Here is a 9,391-nt window from a genome sequence, read left to right on the forward strand (position 1 = left end):
TCTGTAAAACTGCCAGCACACCAGCCCTCCGGCATTCCCAAATCTCCTTATCGGTCTCTTTTCCAAAGCATTCATTACTATCAGACATGCCATATAATATACTTGTTTATTATATTACTATATTACTAGAGGCCCAGTGCACAAAATTTGTGCACAGGGGTGTGGGGGGGTGTCCCTCAGCCCAGCCTGCACCCTCTCCAATCTGGGACCCCTCGAGGGGTCGGACATCCCTCTCACAATCCAGGACTGCTGGCTCCCCAACCGCTCGCCTGCCTGCCTGCCTGATTGCCCCTAACCGCTTCTGCCTGCCAGCCTGATCACCCCCTAACCACTCCCCTGCTAGCCTGATCGATGCCTAACTGCTCCCCTGCTGGCCCAATTGCCCCTAACTGCCCTCCCTTGCCAGCCTGGTCACCCCTTATGTCCCTCCCCTGCCAGCCTGGTCGCCCCTAACTGCCCTTGCCTGCTGGCCAGGTCACCCCTAACTGCCCTCCCTTGCCAGTCTGGTTGCCCCTAACTGTCCTCCCTGCAGGCCTGGTTGCCCCCAACTGCCCACCCCTGCCTGCCATCTTGTGGTGGCCATCTTGTGTCCACATGGGGGCAGCCACCTTGTGTGTTGGAGTGATGGTCAATTTGCATATTACCTCTTTATTATATAGGATAGCTTGCCATCTTTCATAAGAATATAATCGCTTAAATCAAGGATCTTTGTTTTGCTTACTGCTATGCCTTCAGCCCCTAGAACATTGTCTGGCAGTAAGTAAACACTCTGTTAATATTTGTTGAATAAATTTTCCTTTTACCTAGCAGGCAGAGTAATCTCCTGAATACTGAATGATTAATTCTGACCATGTTACTTCTGCTTAAAAGACTTCAATAGCTCCCATTATTTACAAGGTACAGTTCTCCTTAGTGTGGCCTGCAAAACCTTCCCTAACCTGGCCCCTCTTGCCTGAGCCACAGAAAAATATATGCACTTTCCATGACCAGGACCTCACAGGTGCTTTGAGAATTCTAATTTCTCATGTCTGATCTCATCTTAAATTTTTCTAATCTTATTTTTCCTCTATTTCAGTTTCTTCAGGTACTTAAAAATAGTATTGCATCCCTAGCCAGTTTAGCTCAGTGGATAGAGCGTTGGGCTGCAGACCAAAGGGTCCCAGATTTGATTTCAGTCAAGGGCACATACCCGTGTTGCAGGCTTTTCCTGGGCCCGGGGCCTTGGTTGAGGCACGAGCAGGAGGCAACCAATCAATGTGTTTCCCTCACATCAATATTTCTCTCTGTCTTTTCCTTTCTCTAAAAATCAATGGAAAAATATCCTCGGGTGAGGATTAAAAAAGAAAAAATAGTATTGAGTCTCAAGTATCTCCTTAAATAGCCTTACATTCTTATGCATTTAACACAGTATATAAGCCTCTCTTAAATGTCTTAAGCTGTTCCTTCTGCCTCAATTGTATCTGCTACTCACCTCTAGTGTTAACACTAGTTTAAGTCATTCCTGGCATGTTAAATGGGTGCATTTCTGTTTCCCTGCTAGAATAAGAACTCTTTGTACTTTATTAGGTGCTTAGAATTATTTGCTAAACCTCTGATAATTTTGGTACTTTGTTACTAGTAACACAAAACAATGTAGGGATTTCTATAAAAATTGTTGCCTAAATTCTGGCAGAACCAGTGGCCAGAAATGTCTGTCAGCTGCATTCTCATCTTAGGGAGGAGCGACCTGGAGAACCTTGATAAGACAATTGACAGGACTACTGACAGAACAATTGATAAGTGATCAGCCATACAGGAAAGAAAGAAAAGCAAAAAGTTGACTACAGTTTTGAGGCCAAACTATCAAGACAATATTGATACCATTGGGAGAAAAAAAAAGGAGACATAAGATCAAGAAAGAGGTGATTCTGCCCTGCCAGTATGGCTCAAAAGTTGAGCATCGACCTATGAACCAGAAGGTCACAGTTTCATTCCTGGTCAGGGCACATACCCAGGTTGTGGGCTCAATCCTCAGTGTGGGGTGTGCAGGAGGCAGCCTATCAATGATTCTCTCTCATTGTTGATGTTTCTGTCTCTCTCTCCCTCTCTGAAATCAATAAAAATATACATATTACCTAATAAAAGAGAAACCATCAGGAGTGATATGCAAATTAACCCAACAAAGATGGAGGTTAATTTGCATACACAGGTGCCCCAAGTGACCGGGGCGGGTGGGATGCTTGTGTGGTCACCATGGCAGAGTCAGAAGGCGGGGTCTGAGCAGAAAGAGGCGGCTCTGGGGCTGGGCCGGAGTGGAAAGGTGGTGCCGGCAGCCAGGGAAAGGAAGGCCCATTCTAGCACAAATCTTCGTGTATCGGGCTTCTAATATATATATATATATATATATATTTTGTAAAGAGAAAGAGCCCTAGCCAATTTGGCTCCGTGGATAGAGTGTTGGCCTGTGGACTGAAAGGTGCCAGGTTCGATTCTGGTCAAGGGTACATGCCCAGGCTATGGGCTCGATCCCCAGTAAGGGGCGTGCAAGTGGCAGCCGATCAATGATTCTCATCATTGATGTTTCTCTCTCTCTCTCTCTCCCTTCCTCTCTGAAATCAATAAAAATATACTTTAAAAATAAAATAAAAATAAAAAAGGAAAGCTAATTTTTAGAGAAATGATGATAAGTTGGGTTTGAGTCATGAAGTAATGCAAGGCATTCAAGAAAAATGTTAAGTGTAGAGTTTTCGACATAATTGAGGGCTAGAGATAAACATAAAGAAGTTATTTCAAATATGCCGATGTTAGTTAACATTGGGGAATGAACTAACTCTCTGTGGGGGAGAATATAGAAGGTGAGACTAGAAAAAAGAGGTCTGGACTCTGAGGAATGCCCCCAAATTTGGAGAGCAGGAGTAGGAGATCAGAGAAGGCAGAGAAGAAATAATCCTAAGAGTAAGAGAAGCTTCCCCCATTCCAGTGTTTCCGGCCCAAGGGAGGAAAATCCCAAGAAGATAATAGAGAAATCTGGAGAATAAGAACTGGGAATAAGCCCTTCAGTGTGGTAGAGACAGCTGGAAAGCATTGAGGTGGTTGGGGCTGGATAATCTTTCAGAGTTCTTTATCTATCCTGCAATATAGTTAGTTTTTTTAAGATCAGGGGAACACATAGTATAACCTAAATGAATCCTGCTGCCCTGGCTGTGTGGCTCATTTGGTTGAGTGGCATCCCACACACCAAAAGGTCGCAGGTTCGATTCCTGATTAGGGCACATACCCAGGTTGTGGGTTCTATCCCTGGTCAGGAAGCAACCGATCAATGTTTCTCTCTCCCTCTTCCTTCCTTTCTTTCTAAAATAGATAAATAAATAAATAAGCCCTGCTGCAGTGGGGTGTGACAATAGGTGGCCAGGTTATAGTTGCCTCATTACATGGTAACCCAGGTATTAAGCAATTAAGGCATTTGGTGTATTTGGACATTGCCATGTGGAATAAAAAATACACACAACAATCTATGGTTCTCTTCCAATGCATTGTAAAGCAAGTCAACTCTGAAACATGACCCATCTCTGAAGATGTTAGCATCATCTCCTCAAATCAACCTCAAACTGCCTCCTGTATATTACACAAATAACCCACATCTGGTGGTTCACCTGCCATTTCATCAAATCAATGCATGAAACAACTCAACAAGCACCCAATGATCACATATTGTGCTAGGCACTTGGAATTCAGAGAACCTAAAACTCTAATTTAATGGAAAGGCTCACAGACAGCAGGAAGAAGACACCTTGAAGCAGTAGACAAGGAAGATCCTGCTGACAGTGAGAGGTTAGGTAATGAAGGTGAATAAACCAGTTTTGAGTGGCAAAAATGATATGGCTCATCCGATCTTAGAATCTTGGGAGGGAACATTTGACTCCTGATGCAACTGTGTGATTACTGCTCAGCCTTAATATTCTTACTGTGTACTTTGTCAAATATATTGTCCATTATTCCCTTCCACCAGACCTGAGAATTTCAGGGTCAGAAGACCTTATTAATAGGCAATTTCACTGAAACTTGACCTCCTCACTTTAATGCTCTCTTACATGAACCCACTGTCATTTCAACTACTACGTGTACCCAGGTGGGGAGCAATAAATACTTTCAGTTTTCTTCCATTTTACTAATCTTTCATCATTTCACATAGAAAAATAAGCCTTTTAGTAGATCCCAGATCACATTTTTGTTAAATAATGGTTGTCTGTAGTATAAGTTAATGTAATTACCATTTTACTTTTGTTTTTAAACAGCTTTCTTTTAGAGCATAGCTTCTAAACACAGGCTAGCCAGGAATGTTCTCTCCCTGCCAAAGGGATAATTCAAAACATGTCAGACACAAGAAAACAAAATTTTAAGTTCTCTTAACCCTTCAAAAATTCTAAGCTGAGATAATCTCAAGAACAGTTCAATATTTTTCAGCGCACGTTTATTTTGTGTATAAAAATATCTCACCTCATAAAACTGCCCAACAATAATAATAAGCATAGGGAAAAGCAAGAGAAATCCTACTATTTGGGGAGCAGGTGGAAATTAGCTTGCTTATGTCCCTGAGCACGATGTCTGAGGCAGAATATCTCCTGCCTCCGATGCTGTGGAGAGAAAGGGTGCCCACACTTACCACACTGTGGCAGCCTCATCATGTTCCATACCACCAACTCAAAGAACCAGAAAAATCTCAACCCCCTGGATACTCACATCAAGACTTGGCACTTGCTCCTCAGGCAAAGAAACAAAACAAAAAGAAAACAATAAAAGTTGCTCTTTGCATCAGATTCCTTCATAGAAGCCACAGCTAAACAAACAGCCAAAAGAAAGCAAAACAAAAACCCTAGATTGCTGCCTAGACCCCGGCCAGCAGCCGGAAGCCAGGACTCCTTCTAGCTGGTCCAGGGGCACAGAAAGATGGACAATGAGAAGCCATCAGATAATGGAAGTACATTCAACATGAGAAAAGACGTCACTGCCATTCAGTTGTGATTCAAATCACAACTACTTCTTAGGAACGATTGAAGCCCAGCCTACTGAGTTTTGGTTTTGCTTTCAGGATCACTTCGTGTAAGCAAATATCTGACTGGTATTTGGGAAAACTGGTTGCAAAGTTACTAGAAAAGAAGGCCAGGGAAAGAATGCTAGCATGTTCTAGCTGTGTGCCAGAAATTTTACACAGGTATCTTTAATAGTTTTCTGTGGCTGCATAACAAAAGACCATAAACTGGGTGGCTTAAAACAACAGACACTGCTCTCCCAGCTCCCTCATTGTTCTCTCACAGGTCTGGAAGCTAGAAATCTGCAATCAAAGTGTCACAGGGCCAATCCCTCTGAAGGCTCCGGGAAGGAAAGAGTCCTTGCCTCTTCCTGGCTCCCAACAGCTTTCTGTAAGCCTTGGCATCCCTTGGTTTGTGGCTGCTTCACTCCAATCTCTTCTCCCATCTTCACATGACCTTCTTCCCTGTGTGTGTCTCTGAGTGTCCTCTCCTCTTCTTTTAAGGACACTAACCACTAGATTAGTGCCCACCCTAATCCGGTATGACCTCATCTTCATTAATTACATCTGTAGATACGCTACTTCTAAATAAGGTCCCATTTTGAGGCTCCAGGTAAACATGAATTTAGAGGGAACACTATTCAACCCACTACAGGACTTCATTTCATTCTTGGAGGAACTCATGGCCTAGATACTGTTAGACCCATTTTTCATATGCCTTTCCTCAATTGCACAGATAGTCCCAGTCTTGGTATTTAGGCAGCCACTCACAACTGTCGCTACCACAATTGTTTCTTGTTTGAGGGATGGAGTCAAAAGAACAAGAAGGAGGAAAGGAGAACACTGCCTTTTCAGAAGAAAAACAATAGCCCTGCTGGTGCGGCTCTGTGGTTGAGTGTCAACCTATGAACCAGGAGGCCACAGTTCGATTCCCTATCAGGGCACTTGGCTGGGTTGCAGGCTTGATCCTCAGCAAGGGGCATGCAGGAGGCAGTTGATCAATGATTCTCTCTCATCATTGATGCTTCTATGTCTCCCTTCCCCTCCCTTCCTCTCTGAACTCAGTAAAAAAATATATTTTTTAAAAATCTGAAATCAATAAAAAACTTATTTTTTAAAAATCTCTAAAAATATTCAATAGAAACAAAAACAATTAGGCGGTGGTGACTTAGAGGCAGGCGTGGAGAGAAGACAAGAACTCATTAGAGAAATGTGGCTAAGAAAACACACCCTGTCTAAGCGTCAGAGTTCTGTCTCTGCTGACCCCACTCCTATGAGCCCAAGGGAACCATAGTGTTACCTGAGATGTTGCTGGCCAAACGGCACCAGTTATTACCAGTGAAGTTACACCTTCGTTCTTGAGTTCAGCAAAAAAAGAATTCAGAGCCAAGAACTCAAATTACAAGAAAAAGTCACAGAGGTAGAAGAACTGTGCCAGCTGGGCTGCGTAGGCGCAGAAAACAAGTTAAAGAGGCAGAAGGGCCTTGGAAAGGCAAAGACAATGTGCCTGGGGGAAGGAGAGGCGTAGGGAAAGGTGTGGGCATGCTCTCAGAGGGAGAGCACACCCTGGGTCCTTCATCTTGATGGTTTTAAAGGCTGAGAGTTTAAGGAAGGTCTGAGGGAAGAGTCTCAAGAGAATATACAGCAGTTTTATGCTGATATGCCAAAATGAGATTTATTCCCCTGACTTCACATATCCTTGGGTGTGGTTGGCACAAATGGCACTAATTGAATTTTTGTTACCTATCTCACTGAATAGGCTGATTTAAGCTATTTACCCTCTGTTTGTGGAGGAGAAGTGTGAACTATTTACTTTTAAGCATCCTTGGTTAGGGAAGATAGGGTTTTGCCATTTACTAGATGGCTGTAAACTGCTTGGGCATTTAACTATCTGCCTTAGTTTCCCTCTTCCATTTGTCCTGGCTTACTACTAGCCTGTCTCAGTAGGAACGCAATTGGTCATCTAGGTCTATATCCAAGTTGGCCTTTTCTTGCCAGCTAGTTTTTAGTCTCACCACTGAAAAGCCCCACAGCGTAGTGGGACCACAGAGGCCTAAGGAATGGGCGTATGTCCTCTGCATGGCTCTGAGAGTTTAGTGTCTACATGAGATCCACACACCACCTGTCCGTGTGCCTGTCCCTCTTTAGGAGGGAGATATACTTGTCACTGTTTCTCCTTTCTGCCTTGTCCAAGTTTCCTCCCACTCCACCCCACTCCCTTTCCTCTTGCTATAGATAGACATGAGCAAAGCAAGGACAATGGGCCAGGTATAGAAGGTCACCAGGGTGGAAAGCCCCAGGTACCTAGCAATGGACAATCATATATAATAAAAGCCAATCATAATATGTGAAGTGTCCAGTCGCCTGGTCAGCTGTTCAACCAATCAAAGCATAATATGCTAATGATATGCTAAGGCTGCTCAAACGCTCACTATAATGTGCACTGACCATGAGGGGCAGACAGTCGACCAGTCACTATGACATGCACTGACCACCAGGGGGCAGATGCTCTGACCGGTAGGTTAGCTTGCTGCTGGGGTCCGGCCAATCAGGATTGAGCGAGATGGGCCAGACACACCCTGGAGCCCTCCTGTGGTCTCTCCCTGGCTGGCCAACCTCCCGCGTCCCTCCCCGCCCCCCCAGTCATGCACCAGTGGGGTCCCTTGGCTTGGCCTGTGCCCTCTCACAATCTGGGACCCCTCGGGGGATGTTGGAGAGCCAGTTTTGGCCCAATCCTGCAGGCCAGGCCGAGGGACCCCACTGGTGCACCGATTCGTGCGCTGGGCCTTTAGTCAATTATAGGGTGGGACCTCACCCCCAGGGTGACTTTTCCTCCCCTAGCATATTGCTGGTCATGAGGTTTGGATGCCCTGATCTTTCCTCCTTAGAGACATTCATGCTTCCATTATGTTTCAGCTTTAGGCCCAGAAAAGCAACAATACCAGCCAAGGCTGACCTCAGGACCAGCAGCATTGAATAATGACCCCCTGCCCTGGTGTTGGCCAATCAATCAGTGGAGACTACAACCCTAAAAGGACACAGCTGGAAAACTGCTGAATATTCTACTGAGATCTTCCCCTGGGACCTCCCCTAAAATCTCCACCCTTAAAACCCTTAGGACGGAATACCCTGGGAGCATGCCCAAGCCTTTCTCTCCCTTCCCCCTCCCTACCCTCACTCCCAAGCTCCAAGGGCCCTTCCTTTACCTCCGTAACTTGTTTCCTAAGCCCATTTCTTCTAGGAATTACTTCTTCTACCTCTATGATTTACCAAATAAATGTTCTCTTACAGTTTGAGTCTTGACTCTGAATTCTTTCCTAGCCAGAACCCAGGTTGCTGAACCCAGGTTTGGTCTGACCCCACGGGTCAGACACCTGGTGCAGTAGGTTCCCAGGCTCTTTCTTTATTCCGTAGGTTTGGAAAACAGGCTTACCTCAGAGCAAGGGTGTTTTCACAACAAGGCTCTTGGTGTTTTCACCACAGGGCCCACAAACCACTCAAACTAATATCTCAGCATGTTTTCCTGACTCGTAAATCTATATGCCTTGAAAAGATACTGGAGGGGGAGATAGCAACATTTTTTCAGGGGCCTCTACGTAGAGGACTTGTAGGTGATTTTTTAGTTTCTTCTTTTTGTTTATATTTTATTTTCTAAATAACTTGCCATGAACACAAATGCACTTTTGTAAAGACATGGAAATAATTTTTAAAAATTAGTAATGGAAAATTAAGTTGCTAAACAGCAACAAGAAAACATTTCAAGAACTTTGAAAAGGGCGTATTTTTGTTTCTAATTTATTTAATTTAGCTTTGTTCCCTTTATATTATTTTTGTTATAATGGAAGATCCCTGAGAGGTATAGCTAAATTGTGTGTGTGCTCCTAAAAACAAGACAACAGGCTCAAAATGGAGAGAGTTACACTATGACCCCAATCACCAAGCCAAGACTTAATTATAGTTTGGCTCTTTCCACATGGAATCTTAAACCAGTCCATCAATAATTGTACTGTTTGTGTTTGCTGGAGTGTCTGGATGTCGGTTTTGCTGCTGCTCCTTTTCCGCCTTCTGAGCCTCCCTGCCTCCCCAGCCCTAGACACCCCTGCCAGCGGGGTCAGTCTACCATCCTCTGTCCTTTCTGAGAAATGCCACTGATGGCTCCTTTCCTCCTGTACCTGGCACTACAATAGTTACACAGATTGTGTCATTGAATCTCCCTGCAGCTGAGACAGTGACAGAGAAGTTAAGGAATTTGCTTAAAGTCACAGATCCAAAATGCACTAACCTTGAAGTTGATTGCAGGCTGAACACTTCCTTTCCACCTTGCACAGCACCAAATTGAATGCCTAGCCAAGTGCCATATGCTTTACCAAAGTTTCCACTATT

Source organism: Plecotus auritus (genome assembly GCF_963455305.1).
Source record: "Plecotus auritus genome assembly, chromosome: 5".
Taxonomy (NCBI): Eukaryota; Metazoa; Chordata; class Mammalia; order Chiroptera; family Vespertilionidae; genus Plecotus; species Plecotus auritus.